This window comes from Bidens hawaiensis, unplaced genomic scaffold (genome assembly GCF_021521415.1).
Source record: "Bidens hawaiensis isolate Kalapana, Puna unplaced genomic scaffold, B.hawaiensis_p1.1 tig00020419_1, whole genome shotgun sequence".
Classification (NCBI taxonomy): Eukaryota; Viridiplantae; Streptophyta; class Magnoliopsida; order Asterales; family Asteraceae; genus Bidens; species Bidens hawaiensis.
The window spans coordinates 178642-201538 of NW_027493110.1; the positions used below are offsets into that span (position 1 = coordinate 178642).

At 36.9% G+C, this 22897-nt stretch overlaps 1 pseudogene across 1 annotated transcript; it reads right to left on the reverse strand.

Moving 5' to 3' along the window:
• Positions 1-348: 348 nt before the first annotated feature.
• Positions 349-12207, reverse strand: LOC143560661 (oxoglutarate-dependent flavonoid 7-O-demethylase 1-like; annotated as a pseudogene). The gene is made up of 5 exons (XR_013140162.1): positions 12177-12207; positions 7496-7713; positions 7181-7420; positions 734-1057; positions 349-584 (listed from the first exon to the last, which is right to left on the reverse strand). The product of XR_013140162.1 is annotated as an oxoglutarate-dependent flavonoid 7-O-demethylase 1-like (transcript).
• Between the last annotated feature and the right edge of the window lie 10690 nt (positions 12208-22897).

Here is a 22897-nt window from a genome sequence, read left to right on the forward strand (position 1 = left end):
ATATATATAAGTTGGTTGTGGCTCAACGGTAGAGCACTCACTTTATAAGTGAGAGGTAGGGGGATCAAACCTCACTACACCAACTTATATGGGAGATATGAGGGAAGACCCTGGCTTGCCAGAGTTCGAGTCTTGATCTCACCCGGTTTTACCGGCTCCTCACTGTCGTGCCGTTTGGTGGGCGTGGGGGTCGGGTTTTATCCGGTGAATCCCTCAACAGGTGGACCGCTAGGGGCTCCGTCCGTCCGGACTAGTGGCCGGCTCAGGCTACCTTTAGCCAATGGAGACCGCGTACGGGGTTCCCGGCTTTACTTAGTTGGCCGTTCAAAAAAAAAAAAAAGATGAGCATTATATATAATATTGCTGAAGGTTACTTTTTCTTTTAAGTTCCCTAGACATGTATTTTTTCAAGAAATCGCCAAAACCTACCCTTTTAAATCTTGCTGGCGTCTCAGGAGTAACAAGGCTTAACGCAGGTCCTATTTTCATACCCAAATTTGGGCTGATGAATGTGGCGATGGATATCCTTTCTTTCTCTGCATTCACGACTGCTCGATGCTTTTATACTCATCATTAGATACGATCTGAAAATGAACAATATATCATGTTCGAATCTAACATATCAAAAATACTAAATGGCATCTAGTGTGGGTTCGAGTTACACAAAATGGTTAATTAGGTGGTCTTGAGAAATAGATTTTAGGGGATGAGTGTTCCGCCATAATTTATTTACCTGTATGACGTCACCGATATTAACAATGAACGCGTTGGGAATTGGTATAACCTGATCCAGACGCCATCTTTTTTTATTTGAAGACCTTCTACTTCATCCACTTGAAGAACAAAAGTGATCCCACTACCATCTGCGTGAGGGGTAAAGCCGATGACTTGTTCAGGCTGTGGACATGGCGGATAGTAGTTCATCCGAATCGCTTGAAGCCCATCAGAGAACAATACTTTCATCTCTTCATCCTCCATCTTTAGTGCTTTTGCCAGGAGCATTAGAGTTTTAAAGGCAACCTTCTCAACTTCTTTTGAGTATTCTTCTATGGCTTCTCTGTGTTAGTTATGAATATATACGTACGAGCATTAATTAATTTCATATGAAAACATTTTCACATATCTATAAAAACATGTTTTTAGTTACAGTTTTATAATATAAATGTTTGTAAACAGAATTATTTGTAGATGCATCTCTTTATACAACATGTTTAGTAAATAATTATAACTTAAACAAATATAACAAAATATTAACGATATTAATATACTTGACACCGTTTTTCTCTCCAAAAAATATATGAGCAAATAATAAGTTTGATGGTTTGATCCATTTTGCGGCAATGTTTTTTTCTTTCTTTTTTTCCTGAAAAGGCAATTTGTAGCAATGTAAAATTAAAAAGTATATAGATAAACTAGTTTAATGAATTTTTAAATACTATAACTAGTTTTAAGTACGTACCGCAAATTGTGCCGGGTTTTTACAGGTCTAATTATGAGAGTGTTGTGGCGGACTATTAAACAACACGTTAAACTATACATGCGGGATGCGACACGTTAAGTCATATTATGACACATTATAATGTAAAATAAAAATAGTTAGAAACGTAAAACGCTATCAGAGTAAAAGAATAACTAACTTCATATGGTAAAAAGGCCATGTAAAATGTTAAGAGGAAATTAAAAAAAACCTTAATGACTTTTTTTATCTATGCTTAGATTACTTGTATGCAGAGAGTATCATGTACAACTCATTTTAACGAAACTTATGTTAAAATACAGATAAAAATAAGCAAGTTGAAGGGTCTAAGAGTTGTGATGGGTCCCACATATATTTCGTTTTCTCTTTTTGAACGACTAAAAAGCAAAGAATGCCTAAGTATTCCATCTGATGTGGCCCAATGGCTAAAGGACACCACCAGCTGGTCTAACCAAGTCATACGGAACATTTAAGCGCCTCCAAGTTATCTACAGTTTCGGGGAAAACCCACCCGCCAGAAGGCCCACTGGTGGTAAAACCCGGATACCCTCAAGATTGAACTAGAGATCATAAAGATCTCATACTTCCTTCATTGAGTCACCCATGTCCCACTAAAGTGTTGTAAGTGAGAATTAAACTTGATCTCCATTGAGAAACTCAAACTCCATACCACATTTAAAAAGTTATTTTTTATATGGTAAATGAAAATTTATAATCTCACATTTTGTATATTGACGGATAATAATCTCTTCTTTAAACACCTCGGCCAACAGTCCAACCTTTCGACTATTTTTCTCTCAATGGACCTTTCCTAAAAACACTTAACGACAAGTTTTTTTCGAATTTCAAATTGTTGTTTTAGGGCTTTTGATCGAAGGAAAGATACAAGTCGAATGATATAATTATATCCAAATGGTGATTCAAATGACTTGATTTTGTTAATTGGAAATTCAGCCACCCGAATTGAAACACTTTTTCTTCTTTTGGATCACTATTTCGAGATATGTTTTACTGATGTCTACTCGTATCATTCTTCTGATCAAATGCCCTAAAATCGGTTTGAAATTCGGAAAAAAAAATAACAACGTTAACAGTTTTTTAACGTAGGTGCATTGAGAGAGAAAAATAGTTAGAAAGGTTGGACCGTCTGCGGAGATTTTTAAAAGTGAGATTATTACCGACCAATAACCAAAGGTGAGATTATTTATTTCCAACTTACCATTTTTATTTTGATTTTAGATATATGGGATATTTGGATTTAATTGTAGTTTGCACACCTGTAGTCAGCACAGTTTTGCTTGTTGCAACACTTGTCTCTGATTTTTGGCATCCGACACCCTGACGTCTGTTGGCCAGACGGATTAAAAAATTATATCAAACTAACTTATCAAACAAACGAACGCGATATATTGGGGTGACCACCTTCGACTCTTTTCATAAAATCAAACGAACATAACAAACGAACTTCATGAACTTATCAAACGTACATGGAGATGAGACTCCTTGACTCTCTCCTGTCTCTATCAACTCTCTCTATGAGAAACAACTCTCACTAATAAAACTAATAATCTAGACCCTATATACAGACCTACTTAACTTGATCTTCAAGACAATCACTTAACTTCCTCTCCAAGCCAAGACCTTTCCTAAACCTACTACAATTCAATTAACTAAAATAAAACATAACAAATAAAACCCTTAACTATATTACTATTCAAGATTAATCCTTCATTCACCCCCTTAATCTTGAATTGTTCATCTCTTTTGTACCACCAAGGTCTTGAATTCCTAATAACACTCTTAGCTCTTCAATTTTAATAATTGGTTCATCTTTACCCTTTCTTTTCAGTTGTTTATAACAAACCTGTCTAACAGGTTCTTCACGCTCACCGTTCAAACCTCCCACGTTGATTTCAAATACAACTTCAATCTCCACAGTTTTCTTTCTAACTTTTCTTTTCTTTCTTCGCTTATCAAAACTTGTATATGTCTTATTCTTTCTTTCTTTATCAGACCCTATTGGACCTTTCATTCTGACAATTCTTCTTAACCTTTCATTCGGTTCTAACCTTCCATCAACAATTGCTTGATTGTTAACTTTCACACACAGTTCTAAATCTGCAGACTTATTAGCTGCATCATTCATTTCATTCAATACAATATCCTTCCTCTCATCATCAGTAGTAGATTTCTTGTTTCATTTCTACTCACTTATCTTACCAATTTTCTTATCTTTAAGGTTGTTTGAGTCATAAAAACATACATTAAGATTCTCCATCTTATCTTCTTCTTCTTCTGAAGAACAAATTCTTTCTTTTTCTTCATTCAACCTTTCTTTTCCTTCACTTCTCAAAACAACTTGCAAACCTTCTTCATTCTCTGTAGCTTCCTGAGCTTCATTATTACATGCTTGTTCTTCTTGAACAATAGCATCCAATCTTTCATTCTCAGTCATCTTATCCAATCTTTCTTTCGCATTGGCTTCTTGAGCTGCTTTTTCATCTTCTACCTTTTGCACATAACCAATTCCAAGATATCAAATCCTTAAAGCACGCCATACTTCCTTAGAATTCATAAGTATGCCAACTTGTACCAATATGTCTTTCGGTAGGGTTTGACATATGAACCCCAACGCTGTGTACATCTTCCTTTCATCTACAGCTACGCTGACTGTAGGTTCAATAACGTCCCAAAAACCATACTCTTTCAAAAATCTCTCCATCTTAGTCGACCACACTCTGTAATTCGATTTCGTCAATATTGGAAGTCCTCCAATCATCATCGTGTCTATCCTATCTTCTTAATACAAAGCAAAAATAAATAAATAAATTATTTTGTTATGTACCTCACGAGCATAGTAAACACCAAGAAAAGAAAACCTATTTTTCCTTAATTGAAAAGCACAACTCCCCAGGTCAAGGTTGTTAATAAAATCCAAAGTTGTTAAATTGATAGCCTTTGATCGATATTGAACCAATAATAATCCAATGGCACAAGGACGACATTGGTCTATTTCTTTCGTACAGACCCAATGACGCCCGATATTAATTCAATCCTCCTTTAAATTACCGATTAAAAATTCTGGCGATACTTTTCACGGACCTGCCGGAAATACTTTCAAGGACCTTTTCTTGAATCAGAAAATCCGACCGATAACCAAAAATAATAAACACGCAACTTCAATTTTTGAATCTTGATAAACAGGTGAGCCTATGCTCTGATACCAATTGTTGGCTCAGGCGGATCAAACAATTACATCAAACTAACTTATCAAACAAACGAACACGATATATTGGGGTGACAACCCTCGACTCTTTTCATATAATCAAACGAACATAACAAACGAACTTCATGAACTTATCAAACGTACATGGAGATGAGACTCCTTGACTCACTCCTGTCTCTCTCAACTCTCTCTAGGAGAAACAACTCTCACTAATAAAACTAATAATCTAGACCCTATATATAGACCTACTTAACTAGCTCTTCAAGACAATCACTTAACTTCCTCTCCAAGCCAAGACCTTTCCTAAACCTACTACAATTCAATTATCTAAAATGAAACATAACAAATAAAACCCTTAACTATATTACTATTCAAGATTAATCCTTCAACGTCTACACCGTTAAATTTGACCGTTTAAAATGTTTTAGACTAGTGGTAACATGGTAATTTCTGCATAATTTTTAACCCGAGCTAATATAACCCCGAGTTCTTCATTTTTGTGCAAATCCAAACCCCTGTAATCACCAGCATGTTCATCGTCTTCATCGTCCTCGTCGTCCATCTTGTGCTATGGCAATTTGGCTATTCACAATCCTCAACACCCCATTGTTCATAGGTAACTTGCATATTCTAAATTCCATTGAAAATCAACCAAAATTGGGTAGTGTTTGAAGTTAAATATGTTCATGTTTTGTAGGGAGGAATCAAGCTCTTTGCCACCCATGGCCACCTCTTATTTGAACTCAAAGTGGTCTTAAAGGGATTGCCACATCTTAACTATACATTCTTCTTGATTAGTTGACCGGAGCTCATCGAGTAGGATTAGGATATTAAGTATTAGTATGATCAAAGGTAATATATTAGTTAAATAAGTTGTTTTGTATTATTAAGGGTATCTTGATCATATTATGGCAACTAAATATAATAACCAGTAAGTTATTTAATAACCGTTTGTAAATTAACGACTAGGAAAGTACTTTAACATATTTATATATGAATCTTTTATAATAGTTGTGTATATATTGTTGTTAAATTTGATCTTCTTTTAATTATATATGAATATTTTGTATTAGTTGTGTATATATTTCAGTTTTGGAATGTGTATGCAATGTGGTATCTATAGGTTAGTTAATCATGGTTGTTATATGTTAGTTCACAGGTGGTGGTCTTATGTATGCAATTTATATGTTAATTAGATTTAAATATGGGTAGTTAATCAGGTTGTTAATCATGGAATTTATGGTACTCGTATGTATGCAATGTATATGTTAGTATTACGACTGAAATTCCCCTAAACCAAAAAATCAGGTTATTTGATCTGACCCTACACTATCTTATATTACTCTTTGCATATCCTCGAACAGTTCTACTATCACTTAGAAAAGGTGCATTAAACCAAACAATGGTCACACACAGTATACACAGTTAATCAGGTCTAGTTATGTGTGTGTTTTGTGTTGTATGTTATATGTTGCAGTAAAGATAGAAAAGAACACTAGGTTTGATCAAAGTCTGTGCATAGTTATAGTTCATCAAAAGTCAAAAGACATGTCAAGATATCACTTAGAAAAGGTGCATTAAATTTTAGGCATGTTCTATTAGAATTGTGGGTATTATGTTCATCGCTCAACTTATTCTTATCATTTTTGATGATTAGTTACATGTTACTTTGATCATTGTAGCTGTAGGTTAGTTAATCTGGTTTAAGTAAACTGCCATTCTAACATCATTTTAGTTATAGCATATTTAGAGTCTCAGACAACCTTATAACTTAAAGCATATTTAGAACTTAATGTAGACTTAGAAAACTTAATAACAATGGTACAATACTTATCCAAAATTACTTAAATAGGTGTTATGTTACTTGATGTGGTCAACATATAGTGGTCAGACACACCAAACTGAAAGTCAGGTTAAATAAGTGGTCAAACTTGTTAGTAATATGTTAGTTATAATCAGGTTAGTGTTAGAATTATGTTTGATTAACACAAACTAAAAGTCAAGCACAACATGGTCAAAGTACAATTAAGTCAAACACAACATTCAGTATTCAGATTTGGATGGAAAGTAAACGAGGGTTCAAATTTTATATTTTTAAACACCACAGGGATGGAAAATGCAGGGGTATGATAGTCTTTTCATTGGATTTTAATGGTTGTCTGACGGCAGGGTTCATTTTTCCACACCTTGCAGACGTTAAGTGTCGGATGCCAAAAATCGGAGACAGGGGTTGCAACCAGCAAAACCGTGCTGACCCACAGAGGTGTAAACTACGTTTGACTATGATATTTGGGTATTTTTTAAATTTTAAATGTAAAAGTTGACTGCCATCCAATTTAGGCACTAATAATGTTAACAAAAACAAACCATTAATTTTGCAAACTTGCAAACAAAAACAAATTTAAATTATTGAAATTTGTTTTAAACGTTCTACAAAAAAGTTATTATCTTCACGTATTTGGAGAGAAGGAAGTCACCTGAATAGGTTAGGTAACAAGTGTGGCTTTCGAAGATTAGAAGGGAGTGTGACAATGCTAAACATATCTGACCAGTCTAACTTTTGCTCCTCTGAAACGACAAAAGCTTGTCCAAATCCTTCAAGATCTCCCGGCTTCTGTCCATACTTCTGTTTTTCCTCTAATGGCAACTTAAAAGAATTCTTGTATTTGTTCCTTTAGTTTATCGAGTAATGAATAACTCACCTCATGATTTATCAACTGTAATTTTCCATTACTAAATAAGCTTTAATTCTTGAAATGCATGTCTTAATTAGTATAAGAATATATACATACCTGAAAGAAGCCCCAGTCTCTACAAGCAAGATGAAGCTTTTCGACTTCCAAATCATGTACCGAATCTTGCGACAATAAGCGAGCCATATCAATGACAGGTATTTGAGGCCCTAAAGATGGCAAGGATGATATGACGGTATCGGGGCGAATATACCTAGATGGAACTGTCAGGAGCTGTTTTTTCACAAGTTCTTGTACATTTGGAACCGGAAGTGAAACTCCAGGAATGTTCCCTTTGGTTCCATGATATTCCCTGTCTTCTTTCTTTCTTTCTTTCTTTCATTTTTTAAAGGTGTATTCCCATTTATGTCACCCTTGTTAATGAGGTATTAAGATATTGGTTATTATTTAAATTTTTGTACTTTTGATATGGCCAGTGATCATGCTTTGTTGATATCTACGTATGGCCTACAATATAAACAGGTTCTTGTTGGAAGTTAGATCATAGCATTTTCCTAATGTGGCCGTTTTAATAAAAGTGATGCCGTCCCAAAAGAGTTCGTACAATTGTTGCGAGCTTGTACAACTCTTGTTTGCATGTAGATTATGTTAAAGATGCTAGTACTACATCATAGCTTGAATCATTTAAATTAACAAGGTATATATATTTTAAAATTCATTAAATTAGTAGCAAGTTTATATTAGTTTATATTGATAACATAGTTCTTTTATATGGCAACTTGGAAAAAAATAATATCACCTTTTGTATATTGGCCTCGGGCCATTTTACAAATCATCGTCAATGGTTCAACATTTTAACTATTTTTCTCTCAACAGAGCGTTTTATATTTCGTCCTAATTTTGAACCACAACCTCCCCCCCCCCAACGACTTTATGTCATCCTTTGATATATATCCTCAATCTTTACCTCTTTGCCTTGAAAGATCTTCTCATTCATCGGTTTTGAAATCCTCCAACAAGCAAGGATAAATATATGTTGTTGATAACACTTTCTTCTTCACCCCAAGCCCATTTGGTCGACTAGCTCTAACAAACCTTTAACGGGATTAACCATGAACGGAGGTACTCTTCACCAGTTGCACACGAAGTTCTATATATCCACAGCCACCAAACACTCAGCCAAAATGTGGTCGGCAATCAAACTACGCCACACAAATTAAAGACACAGCTAGCTAGTCACCGAAACTTGCATATTCTTCTGCTAAGCGCCTCTTGCGTTGGAATTCTGTTCATTTCTTCCCTCCACACATTAATGTTGCATTTTAATGGAACTCATCTACATCAAATCATAACACAAAAAATGCTAATGTCCTGAGTCGTCTCCATCATCTTCTTAATCGACTTCACAAAAAAAAAGAAAAAAAAACATAACGTATTTCCCATCCAAACCTATGATAACACAATATTACTAATTTGGATATATATATACACACTAGTAGGAAACCTGCAAGATGTCGCGATAACGACATTTGAAACGCGATACTCATTATCGTTAGTTTATTAATCCCCTTGTGATATATTGTGTATATAGAACCGTAGGTCAACCATTCACAAAACAAAATAACAATCTTATTTAATATCTCATACTGCAATAAATTCAAAATAAATAGAAAATAGTTACACAAAGTACACTATTGCAAATTTGAAACAAACTTACAAAACAAAACCAAAACTGGAGCAGAAACCAAAAACTAAGCATTGAGGTAGTTGGGGATTTTTGTTTTAAACAGAGGTCTCTAAAAATATATTTCGGGCCACCCATGTAAGCTAATCTATCTCCTAGGATACAACAGCTAGAGAAATCAGTATTGTCGAGTTTACCCTAGCACTATAGCCGAAACAAGCGGAAGGTTCGCGAAAGCTGTAAATTCTGTTGGATCATAGTGCGATTGCAAGAACAAGTTTTGTCTCTTGTATTAACCTATGCATGTATCAACACTTAACTCTGAAGTTAAGTTATGAGTTAATACTAAAATCAATGAAGCACTTTGTTGATCTTAATGATATCCGGAAAGGCAAAGAACCTGCGAGCCATGAGTTAAAACCAGTAAGGCGGCTCACGCCTATGCGAGCGTGCAAAGGGCCAAGTTGCATCGTTAAATCGTCGCATAATGTACATCGCTTCTTGGCCAGTCTCATGCCCGTCCCATGCCTCAACACAGGCACAAGCACGTAGGTTGTTTCACATTGACAACCTTCCATTGAACCCATGATTTTGTATTATCTCTTTCCGGCTTCTCTAGTTTAGAAACCGACTCGTAAATCATGTGAAATCCAAGAAATATTTATTTCTAGACTTTTCTTTATTTTTATGGTTTTGAATCATTGTACGTGTAAGGCCACGATACTGGTGTCTTAATTTGGACGTTGGGTTTACTCATTAGCACCGTTCTAAATATCATAGTTAATTAAAACTTTTCGCGGAATATAAAAAAGCTTCAACCATTCATTACACAATTCTTAAATTAAAACAAACTTTCAAACTTGTCTTTAAGTTCAATTATCATAAAATATCATAACTTCAAATCTTAAGATGCCAATTTCCTTACTCATCTGTCATGTTTCCCTTTTAAGCCAGGTGCCTCATCCTATTTGCATGTGTGCATACTAAAAGTTAGATACGCTGATTGAGTTATAGTTAATCAAGCAGCATACATTACTCTCACATACTTGTAAATACTTATCTGAAGACACATATTGCATACTTAACTTGTTTTCCTTTCTTTCATACAAACATACTGTCACACCCAAAATCACGGCCTAGGCGTATGACACATATGTTGGTACCACAATTGTAATTAAATCAGAGTTGTGTTTTAATAGCGAAAATTTTATAAACTTGTGGATTTAAAATGTAATATTTACATATACAATAGACGGGATTTAAAAGTTTTCCGTTTAATGTTTTAAGATTACTTGTTTTACAAACACCATCATTATCATTATATTAAGTTTAACAAAAAGATCCGAGCCATCGGATATCTTGAGCACTTCGTTTGCTCCAAGCGCTAACCTTGATCACCTGCAAAATGTAAGAAAATACGTCAGCAACGAATGCTGGTGAATATGCTGACGCTAAAAATATTTTTTTTTACTTAATTACCCCTCGATACTACATAGGCCTCGGCCCAACGTGGCTTAGGAATAATCAAGTTAAAACAACACAATTCATAAACTCAAGTCTCTATACTCGGTTTCCCCAGCAAACACTGCAGCGTTCGACTAGTTGAGTGCTTATACATATACACAAGGTCATACTCCCCGCATGCGAGCGTAATTGTGACGAGGTGTGGTGTGCCCACCACATATGAAAGGATCCAGACAAACGTACACGATAGCCTGAGGCCAGTATTTATACCCTTGTTTGTAAATGTTTTAGAGACACTTAGTCTCATGTAAAGTTTTTCATACAACACGTTGACTCCTTTGAAAACAAGTTTGTAAAAGTTGGGGCGTATTCACCTTTTGATTTGGATCGGCTTCAAACACCGTCCGGCGGTCTTTCCAGTTGCTATCTCGCACCTATAGTACGAGTATAACCATTTGTTAGTCGAATATACAATCCTCGATGAACCTTTAGTTCAAATCTCTTTTACTTAAAAACTTTAGTTTAAAAGTAATTTTATAAACCTTTAGTTTATTTATAAAACCCTACGTTTCTTCTTCTATAAGAAACTTATACCTTTCTTTTCTTTATTATTTAAGAATAGTTATTATTACTTAAATAATATTTTCATAACAAAGAATATATATACTTACTTACACACACACACACACACATATATATATATATATTTATAGATATTCATAAACTTATCTTCTATTCTTTCTTTGTTATATTTTCTTTTTATTTTATCGAGGTATCGAGTATAACCTTGACTTAAGGTTTAAGTCTTTTATAATATTTTATTATTATTTTCATTAGCGTTATGCCTACCTTTCTTGGCTTATGGAAACACTAATTACTCGAGCAGCACTCCAATGCCGCTTCACCTTATTTTCCTTCTCATTCAATCCTTCTTCTCGTTATCCTTTCCTTGGCACGCCAAACGACAAACACCAATCTTTCACCACTTGTTGGCACACCTTACGAGACTCACCATCTTGTTGTCGAGATATAACAAACAACTTCTTGGTTGATACGTTGGTGGAATGTGGCACGAACTTTGAGGAAATGACAAGATAATCAAGGAATCGGGACACGCTTTTCGAGGTGGATCGAGAGTTTGATTATGGAGTTCTAGTGAGATGTTAGAGAGAGAGAGAGAGCGGAATATTGAATTTGGGATGAGATTTGTGAGATCCCGGACTTGCTATTTATAGACAAAATTTGGAAGCCCATCGCGATACGCGATGCCTCCTGGTCACCCGTCGTGTATCGCGACGTAGCTCTGGCCAGTCACCATATAGGTCTGCCACGTGTCGCCACGTGACAGATGTGTGCCAAGTGTTGACACGTGGCGGACGACGTGCCACGTGTGTCCACGTGGCGAACGGTGTGCCACGTGTGGCCACGGGGCAGGCCACGCGTCTCGCTGTCAGACAACCCATCGTGATACGCGATGGGTCTCTCTTCTGATCCATCACGTATCGCGATGGGTCAGGAAAACAGAATTTTCATTTTTAACCCTTGGGTTTGGATTTTGACATATTTGGTCCCTAGACTTTGGAAAGTTGACAATTTGAACTCGAAATTTTCACAATGTTACATCCTCCCTACCTTGAAATAAATCTCGTCCTCGAGATTGCATTTTTTTAGAATTTATGGGGGTATTTCCTTCTCATTTCAGATTCGAGTTCCCATGTATACTCGGGCCTTCTTCGTGAGTCCCATTTTACTTTAACAATTTTTATGTTCGTCTTTTCAATTTCTTTGTTTTTGAATCTTCTATTTGAATTGGTTTTTCAACAAATTTTAAGTTTTCATTAATTTCAACATCTTTTAAGGGCATCGATAGAGATTCTCTGGCTAAACATTTTCGCAGATTTGAAACATGGAATACGTCGTGTATCCCTTGCATTTCCTCGGGTAGTCTCAAACGGTATGCGACGGTACCAATTCGTTCGAGTAAATCGAAGGGTCCAACGAATTGAGGACTTAGCTTTCCTTTCTTTCCGAAGCGAACAACGCCTCTCCAGGGCGATACTTTCAAAAGAACTTTATCACCAACATTAAATTCCAACGGCTTACGACGGACATCAGCGTAAAACTTTTGGCGATCACGTGCCGTCTTAAGTCGTTGTCGGATTTGAAGAATCTTGTCGGTGGTTTCTTGGACTATCTCGGGTTCAGATAATTGGTTGTCTCCAGTTTCAGACCAGCACACGGGCGTTCTACATTTACGACCATATAACGCCTCGAATGGTGCGGCTTGAATACTTGTGTGATAGCGATTGTTATACAAGAATTCCATTAGGGGTAAGTGGTCATCCCAACTTCCACCTATATCGATTACACAAGCACGGAACATGTCTTCCAATGTTTGAATTGTCCTTTCGCTTTGCCCATCTATTTGTGGATGATAGGCGGTGCTAAGGTTTAGCTTGGTGCCTAAGGCTTGTTGGAAGCTTTTCCAGAAATGAGATGTGAAACGACTGTTTCGATCAGAAATTATAGGTAACGGTACCCCATTCAAAGCAACGATGTTGTTTACATAAATACGCGCTAATCTATCCGTTGAGTACGATTCATTGATGGTTATAAAGTGTGCGGATTTTGTTAATCGATCCACTATACCCCAAATTGCATTGTATTGTCGACTCGTCTTTGGGAGTTTAGTAATGAAATCCTTAGTAATTAACTCCCACTTCCATATGGGAAGTTCGGGTTGCTGAAGCAATCCCGAAGGCTTTTGGTGTTCAGCCTTGACTTTCAAACAAGTTAAACATTTCGCCACATGCGAAGCGACTTTCTTTTTCATCCCATTCCACCAGTAGTTTGGTCTAAGATTTCGGTACATTTTGTCACTACCGGGGTGCATCATGTACTTGGACTTATGAGCTTCATTCATGGTTTTCTCACGCAAGTCTCCAACGATTGGTACCCATATTCTATTTTCGAGTCTAAGGATACCATCGTCACCCTTGACTAGGGAATCAATGGTGTCGTTACGTTTTTCGTCGGAGATTTGGTTTTCATTGATCGCTTGCGTTTGGGCATATTTGATTTGCTCTAAAAGATCGACTTGAAGTTCTCGCCGCAACGCTCGGACTCTTTTTGGCTTTTCGTGTTCTTTACGACCCAAGGCGTCAGTCACAACGTTGGCTTTGTGATGTAACACAAAGTGTACACCTTTTTGTATCAAATTCTCCTCTTAATTTGGTAAAACTCCATGCAAATTCTTTGTATTAGGTACTTATTTGAGGTATTTAAGAATTTTCAGGTCCGGGCGCCTGCCCGACGAAGAAACGATGAAAAGATGGCGTTTTTTTGGACAAAAATCAAGAATCTGCCAAAAGTGCATGACCATGCTAAGAAAGTGCATGACCATGCAGAGAGCAGGTACATGACCATGCTAAGGAAGTGTATGGCCATGCTGAGCAACTGCACCATCATGCACTTTATGGGTATGATCTTGCACCTTTATCGGAACCCGTGCACATCTAATACCGTGCCAAAGTGCATGACCATGCAAGGAAAGTGCATGACCATGCTCTGAAACAGCACCATCATGCGCTTTATGTGCATGACGGTGCACCTTTATTGGAACCCGTGCACATCTGATATCGTGCCAAAAGTGAAACTGCACCATCACGCACTTTTGTGCACCACCATGCACTTCCGAGTGCACGAGCCCGTGCACTATATGATGCCGAGAACAAGACACACCTACTTTGAAAGTGCACTAGCTAGTGCTGGTAATGCACGACCATGCACTTTTTGTGCATGACCGTGCACTTTTTTTGGAACCTGCAACTCTGAGCCGCCGAAAGTGAAACTTTGACTTACCCAAAATAGTGCACGACCATGCACTTTTTGTGCATGACCATGCACTTTGACCAGAAGCTTATAAACACTTATTTTCACTTCATTTTGGTGTGTGGAGCCTTGGTGATTATCTCTCAACTCTTGAAAATTATGTTTTGTGTTCCTTAAGAGTTTGAAGGCTTCCACCATCATCAAGATCCATCATTCCATTCTTCAATCTTTCTTTGATCTTAGTTTACTCTCCATTTTTCTGGAACATGTTTTGTATGCTTATTTCTAGTTTGATTGTAGTTGTATTAAGCCTAATGGGCTAATTACTTTTGCTATCTAGACAAAGTTGAAACTCTTATTAATGTGATATATTATCTATGCATGATTTTGGTAAAGTGGTTTTCTTTCAAGAATATGGTGGAATTTATAAGTTGATATTGATTGTGTTCATGCTTGTTATGTTACATAACCTTGTTTGTTTTTCAAATGTTTAGGCATTCATGTTGGAAAACTATGTTCTAGATGCTTGTTTGTAAACTTTGAATGTTCATGAAATCTTTGTTTACATTACTATGTTAGGAATGACTAGTAAAAATTAACTTGGTTATAAAATTATTGATGAGTATGAAACCCTACACTTAATATTGGAAATTTGATGAGTGTTGTTATGATTCTTGATTTGGTGATGACTTGCTAGTTAAAGTTTCATAAGTTTATATTAATTTAATGAATTTGGCTACTTTAGTGTAATCTTAGGTGCTTAGAATGTTGTTCATGCTAGCTTTCCTTTTATTATGAGATTTTGTTGTTTTGACAAACAAGTTAGTCTATGTTTATCTCTTGATTGAAAACCCATCATGATGATTATTTGCTAGTATTAGGTTGCTTTATTGTAATCTAGTATTTATGTTTAGATTCATGATGTTTTACCATATCATTGCTATTTTATCATATTAGTAGAGTGGATTATTGTCTAGGTCGTTTGTTGGATTGATTATATTCTTGAGTTTTTACTTGCTTATTTTCATTGTATGCTAGTTTAATTAGTTAAATATTCAAATCAAGATTTATTTGTTCGGTTGGTCATTTACAAAGATTTAGTACTAGAAAGTTGCCGTGTCCATGGATTGATACTTGGTTCTTGCCAACACTTTATTACAAATGACAGGTACACTTGCCTTTCGTGTGTGGTTTAGTTGTAGGTGAAAGCCTATTTTAAAACCCGATTTGTGTGGAACTTTTACTTAAACTTTTATATATATATTCACACACGTCACTTTGCCTTCATGATAAACAGTATCGCAGTCGTAGTCGTTGAGAGTTTCTATCCAGCGTCGTTGGCGCATATTAACCTCTTTTTGATCAAAGATATGCTTTAAGCTTTTATGATCGGTATACACGATAAACCTTACTCCATAGAGATAGTGTCTCCATTTCTTAAGTGCAAAGATTATGGCGCCTAACTCTAGATTGTGAGTTGTGTAATTCTTTTCGTGCACTTTGAGTTGACGAGAGGCATAGGCTATCACTTTCTTGCGTTGCATTAGTACGCATCCCAAGCTGGAATGAGATGTATCACTAAACGAAACATTCGGTACCTTCTGGCAAAGCCAGTATAGGTGCTTGGGTAAGCTTTTGTTTGAGTATATCAAACGCCTCTTGTTGTTTTGTTCCCCATTCATATTTAATGTTTTTACGAGTCAAAGAAGTTAGGGGAACGGCTATACGAGAAAAGTTTTCAATGAACCTTCGATAATAGCCAGCCAAACCTAAGAAACTCCGGATCTTTGTTGGCGACTTTGGAATTTCCCACTTCGAGATGGCTTCGATTTTAGCGGGATCGACTTGAATACCATTTACATTTATGACATGCCCAAGAAATTGCACTTTGTGCAACCAGAATTCACATTTTGAGAACTTGGTGTACAACTTCTCAGTTCTAAGTATTTCAAGTAATGTTCGAAGGTGGATTTCATGATCATCCTTAGACTTAGAATAAATAAGTATGTTTTCGATGAATACGATAACAAATTTATCCAAGTAAGGCTTGCAGATTCGATTCATCATATCCATGAATGTGGCTGGCGCATTAGTAAGTCCGAATGGCATAACGGTGAATTCATAATGGCCATACCTTGTTCAGAAAGCAGTTTTCGGAATATCTTCAGATTGAACTTTGAGTTGGTGATAACCAGAACGAAGGTCGATTTTGGAAAAGAAGCTAGCACCTTGAAGTTGGTCAAAAAGATCATCCATTCGAGGAAGTGGATAACGATTTTTGATTGTCACTTTGTCTAACGCACGATAATCGATATACATACGCATAGATCCATCCTTCTTCCTGACGAATAATATTGGTGCTCCCCATGGTGACAAACTTGGTCGAATGAAGCCTTTCTCAAGAAGCTCTTCGAGTTGTTTCTTTAATTCTTTCATCTCAGTTGGGGCAAGACGATATGGTGCCTTTGTGATCGGAGCAGTACCGGGAATGAGATCGATCCTAAACTCTACTTCACGATTGGGAGGAATTCCGGGAAGTTCATCAGGAAAGACATCAGAAAAGTCGGAGACTACAGGTATGTCCTTTATCTTCTTTGGCTTGGATTCTTCAGTGACGTAGGCCATGAATGCTAAGCATCCTTGATTCAAACATTGTCAGCCCTAATCATGGAAATTATGCTAACTTGGCCAACGTCTTTGTACCCTTCAATTCGAATGGTTCGTTTATCAGGGGCTTGAAGTTCGACGGTTTTGCTATTGCAAATGATACGAGCATGGTTGTTGGATAACCAATCCATACCAAGTATAATATCTAAACCAGCAAGAGTAATTGTTAAGAGTTGGATGAGCAAAATGTAACAAGCTAAGAGAATTTTTCCATTTTCAGGGGCTTCGGAGATTTTAACGATTTCGCCACTAGCAGTCTCGACGCTTAGAGTTTTATTTAACTTTCTTAAAAGTTCGTTTAACAGACTACAAAAGCTATAATCTATAAAACTTAAATTGGCACATGAATCAAACAAAACTCTAGCATAGGTGTCGTTGACTAGTAACGTGCTGGTGGTGGTTTCTGGCATGTCAGCGGCCATTTTCGTGTCGAGTATGAAGAATGTTGCGTATCCTTTCTTGTTTTGGCCACTTCCACCCGCACCACCAATCGCAGGTTTATACTTCGGGCACTCAGAACTTAAATGTCCCATCTCCTTACAGTTGTAGCAGGTGTTTCGGTCAAAAATTGGCAAAGCAACTTTTGATCAAATTAGTGCGTGAGGTGAAGTGCTTGTTGATAATAAGATCGAACACAAAGATATGATTACGAGGGAAAAAACCCTTGATCACAATAATCTTACGTCGGTCAAGAATTAGCTACGTAATCTTTGGTCGAATTTCTTCGGTCAAAGATTAAGAACGTAATTTTTGGTCGGATTCGTATATGATTATGGTAATCTCCGGCACAAAAAACCCCCGGACGGTGAAAACTATCACCGTCGATATTATTAATAACCAAAATAGGTGATTACAAGTGGTGGAGCTATTAGTGATCGAATGCTAAGTGTTACAAAGAATTCTATTAGCTGGGTGAGTGAAAATGTGTGTTCTAATGATATTATCAGCTCATTTATATAATAAAAGATTACAACTGTTATCCCGGGAAATCCTCCCTTGTCTTTAATGCTTTGATTACGTGGTTTAATGGCTTTAAATGCGAAGTTATGTCTCTTAGCCGTTACTCCTCAAATCTTTGACTGATTCTTTAAGGAGTCACTTATCAAACATAGTCCCATCAGCGAAATAACTTCAAATATCCGAGGATAATACAACAACAATTATCGGGGATACCGAATATTGAAAACCTGTTAGTAAATCCATGATCCTTAAACATAGAAATGATTTCTGACAATAATAGAGTTCTTCCACGTGATAATATTAACCATAAGTGCGAGATTTCAGCATACAGTCAATATTTGACCGTTAACATTAATTGGCATTTACTCCTAACGGTTATAACACAATTGACGCGTTTTCTTCAGCACCAACCGTGTATTTCGCATGGACTAAATCAACAATTAATATCTGCAATTATAAATCAACACCAAGAGAGACATATCTGTTTATTAGTATTAATACTCAGGATACTAAACTTATTCGAGAATCCTGAACATATTCGTGATCCTGAGCATATTCGGGATCCTGAGCATAGATCCGACTATAATATTTGGGCCCTAACAATTGTCCCCAAAATTTGACAGCTGTTTTTCTTACCAATTTCAGCTGTTAAATTTTTTAATGATAAACTGTTTTCCATGTAGCACCAAAATTTTATGATTTAGCACCGACTAAAGTTGACATCATTACAAGAATAGATCAGTCCTTCGAAATCCCTGTTTATTAAATCTTTAGAGAAAAAATTGAGTTTATTAGGAATGGAATTCTTTAATAGCAGTTAAGTTTAATTCAATAAACCAACATCAAGTCATAAACTTTATCTTGTAAATAATACGAAAGATAAAATATTCACAAATAGTAAATCATACCAGAACCGTACGTCAATTAACATGGATATTGTCTAGACCATCTTATTCTTGCAATAATATCATTGCTTAGGATGCTTCTCTAATCCCGGGGATATAGCGATAGAATTGTAATATCAACATTATCCTGATAATATTTTTAGAGATTCCGGCGACAAGGCCTAAATAAAATGGCGAGAAGGCCCTTTAGAAGAAATGAAAAATCTCTTAAACCATTAGAAACGAACTTGCGACAAGGCCTTTTAGAAGAGATGAAAATCTCTTAAACCTTAGGAATGAACTGGCGACGAGGCCCTTTAGAAGAGATGAAAATCTCCTAAACCTTAGATTATGGTACGTCTACCATAAACTTGAGATTCAAACCAATAGCCGAGGATAACGAGGTAACAAGTCACTATATTTCATGTTCTAGCCCCGCCTCTCGAACTAAGGCCGAATAAACACGCGCTACAGGCGACTTTAAGAAGAGGTGAAAACCCCTTAAACCTCAAGATTCAAACCGATAGCCGAGGATAAAGAGGTAACAAATCACTATATTTCATGTGCTGGCCCCGCCTCTCGAACTAAGGCTGAATAAACGTGTACTACAGGCGATCTTAAGAAGAGATGAAAATCACTTAAACCTTAGAAGAGTTGAAAACCCCTTATACCTTAGGAATAAGCTGGCGATAAGGCCTTTATAAACTGGCGACAAGGCCTTCATATCACCTCATATCTACAACACAGTCAACTCTAAGTGAGGGGTGGGTGTTAGCCTTGCTAACACCCCTCCGATGCTTAAGTCAGTACCATGATAAAAGAATAATAATATTGAAAATGAATAAAAACAGAAATTTGAATACATACCTTAGTTGTTTAACATTACTGTTAAATTGTCCTTGGGATAGAAGTCTTACATAAAATATTTTTTGAGATGGATAACATTCCAAGCCCTTGGTAGTAAGTCACCATCTAAAGTAGACAATTTGTATGCCCCCTTTCATGCTTTTGAATCAATCAAGTAAGGACCTTCCCACTTTAGTGCGAGCTTACCATCTGTAGGATTGGTAGTATTTTTGAAAAGCTTTTCGGAGAACCAAATCCCCTTCTTGAAACCTTCGAACTATGATATTCTTGTTGTAGGACTTTGCTATCTTTTGTTGATAAGAAGCCATTCTGATCTTTGCCAAATCCCAGAGTTCTTCTACCGCATCTAGATCTTCAAGTAGACTTCGAGTATTATCTTCGGGATTTTGATGACTGACTCTGGCTGTTGGGATAACCATCTCTATAGGGATAACTGCTTCAGCTCCAAATACTAATGAGAAAGGAGTCTGTCCAGTAGCATTCTTCGAAGTGGTTCTCTCTGCCCAAAGAACAAAAGGTAGTTCCTCGGCCCACTTTCCTTTCTTAGACCCCAACTTTTTCTTCAAGTTATTGATGATAATTTTGTTGCTTGATTCGGATTGTCCATTAGCCTGAGGATAGACAGGTCATCTTGATTCCCCAATTGGCACAGAAGTTAGTTGTTCTTTTGTCGATGAATTGCGAGCCATTGTCACACACTATCTCTGCCGGGATCCCAAATCCTGTCAGGATATTGCACTTGATGAATGAGATAACTTCTTTCTCTCTGACTTGAACAAAAGACTCAGCCTCAATCCACTTCGAGAAATAATCTGTCATTTCCAGCATGAAGACTTTTCCTCCCGGAGCTCTTGGTAGCTTTCCCACTATATCCATACCCTACTTCATGAAAGGCCAAGGGGATATAATAGGATACAATGGTTCAGCCGGCTGGTGTAAAATGTTGCTATGTCTCTGGCATGCATCACATTTATGAGAATAATTCATAGCATCCCTCTTCATCGTTGGCCAGAAGTATCCTGTTCTCAAGATTTTGGAGAACAGTGCTCTGCCCCCAGTGTGATTCCCACAGTCTCCTTCATGGATATCCTGAAGAACTTCTTGAGCTTCTACCTTCTCCAAGCACCTAAGATATGGTCCTGCAAGAGATTTTCTGTATAATATATTATTCAATATAGTATATGGGATTACCATTGTGCGAAAAGCTCTTGGGTTTTGATCCTTGGGGATGACTCCATCCTGATGATACTCCTTGATTGGGATAATCCAAGAACTTTCATTATCCTCAAGATTCGTGACTCCCATATCTCTACCATCTTCTGATATCTCATTGACACCTTGTTCTTCTATTGCTGGGCTCAGGATATGTATGATAGGGATCTTGACACCTTCTGGTATCCTGAAGGATGAAGCTAATTATGCTAGGACATCTGCTTCAACATTTTCTTCTCTAGGTACCTGTGAAATATCAAACATTTCGAAACACTTTGCTAGTTTTTTGACTAGCTCTAGATATTTCATTAGTCTTTCTCCTCTAACAGTATATGAACCATTAAAATGATTAGTTAATAATAACGAATCAACATATACTTGAATAAACCTGATTTTCATGTCGATTGCTAGTTGTAATCCTGCTATCAAAGCTTCATATTCTGCCCCATTATTTGTGGCTTGAAATCTGCAGGATATGGATTGAGGTATAATGTCCCCCTGTGGCGATTTCAGCAGAACCCCGAGACCTGTTCCTCTAACATTTGAAGCACCATCAGTGTATAGAGTCCACTTATCTTTGGTTTCTTCAAGTTGTTGGACTTCCAAGTCTGCCTTTTCTTTAAGTTCACTGGTGAAATCTGCCACAAAGTCTGCTAATGCCTGGGATTTGATGGCAGTCCTAGGTTTATATGTTATATCATATGCACTTAGCTTCACAGCCCATTTTCCCATTCTACCTGACATTTCTGGTTTTCTCAAAACAGACTTACTAGGATAACTAGTTTTAAAAAATATACTGTGAGTTTCAAAATAATGTCTAAGTTTAGTAGATGCCATAATAAGTGCTAAAATTAATTTCTCAAGATAAGAATACCTGGTTTCAGCATCCAAAAGACTTTTACTTACATAATATATGGGATGTTGTTGACCTTCAAGATCCTTAGCCAAAACTGCACTTATAGCATTATTTGATATAGCAAGATATAGAGATAGGGGTTCACCTTCCTCAGGTTTTACCAGTAGAGAAGCAGAAGAAAGATAAGCTTTTAAGGATGCTAAAGCTTTCTCATGCTTACTGGTCCACTCGAACCTTTTGTTTTTCCTCAGGATATTATAAAATTCTTTACATTTTTCTGAGGATTTGGATATAAATCTGTTGTGCGCCGCTATCCTGCCAGTTAGCCTTTGAACATCCTTGAATGATGCTGGGGATTTCAGATTCAGGATAGCTTGTACCTTCTCTGGACTCGCCTCTATCCCTCTTTTGGTGACCATGTATCCTAAGAATTTGCCAGACTTCACTCCGAAATGGCACTTTGAAGGATTCAGCTTCATGTTGTATTTGTTAAGGATAACAAATGCGGTCTTGAGATCTTGGAGGTGATCCTCAGCTTTCTTGGACTTCACCACCATATCATCAATATAGACCTCCATCGTGTCCCCCAGTTTCTCTTTGAGCATCATGTTAACTAACCTCTGATAGGTCGGACCTGCATGTCTAAGTCCAAAGGGCATAGCGATATAACAATAAATACATGTGGGAGTCATGAAGGCCGTATCTTCTTGATCTGAGGGCTCCATCTGGATTTGCTGAAATCCTGAGGATGCGTCCATAAATGTCAGCATCTCGTGGCCGGCTGTAGCGTCTACCATCGAATCAATGTGTGGTAGAGGGAATGGATCTTTAGGACAAGCCTTATGCAAGTCTGTGAAATCTACACAAACTCTCCATTTTCCATTCTTTTTCTGTACAACCACCACATTTGCTAACCATAGGGGATATTGAACTTCCCTGATCATTTTTGCCTTCAAGAGTCTTTCTACTTCTTCTTGAATAATTATGTTTCTTTCAGGTGCAAACTTTCTTCTTTTTTGATGGATTGGCCTGAAAGAATTATCAATTCCAAGTTTATGTGTTATAATATCTTTGGA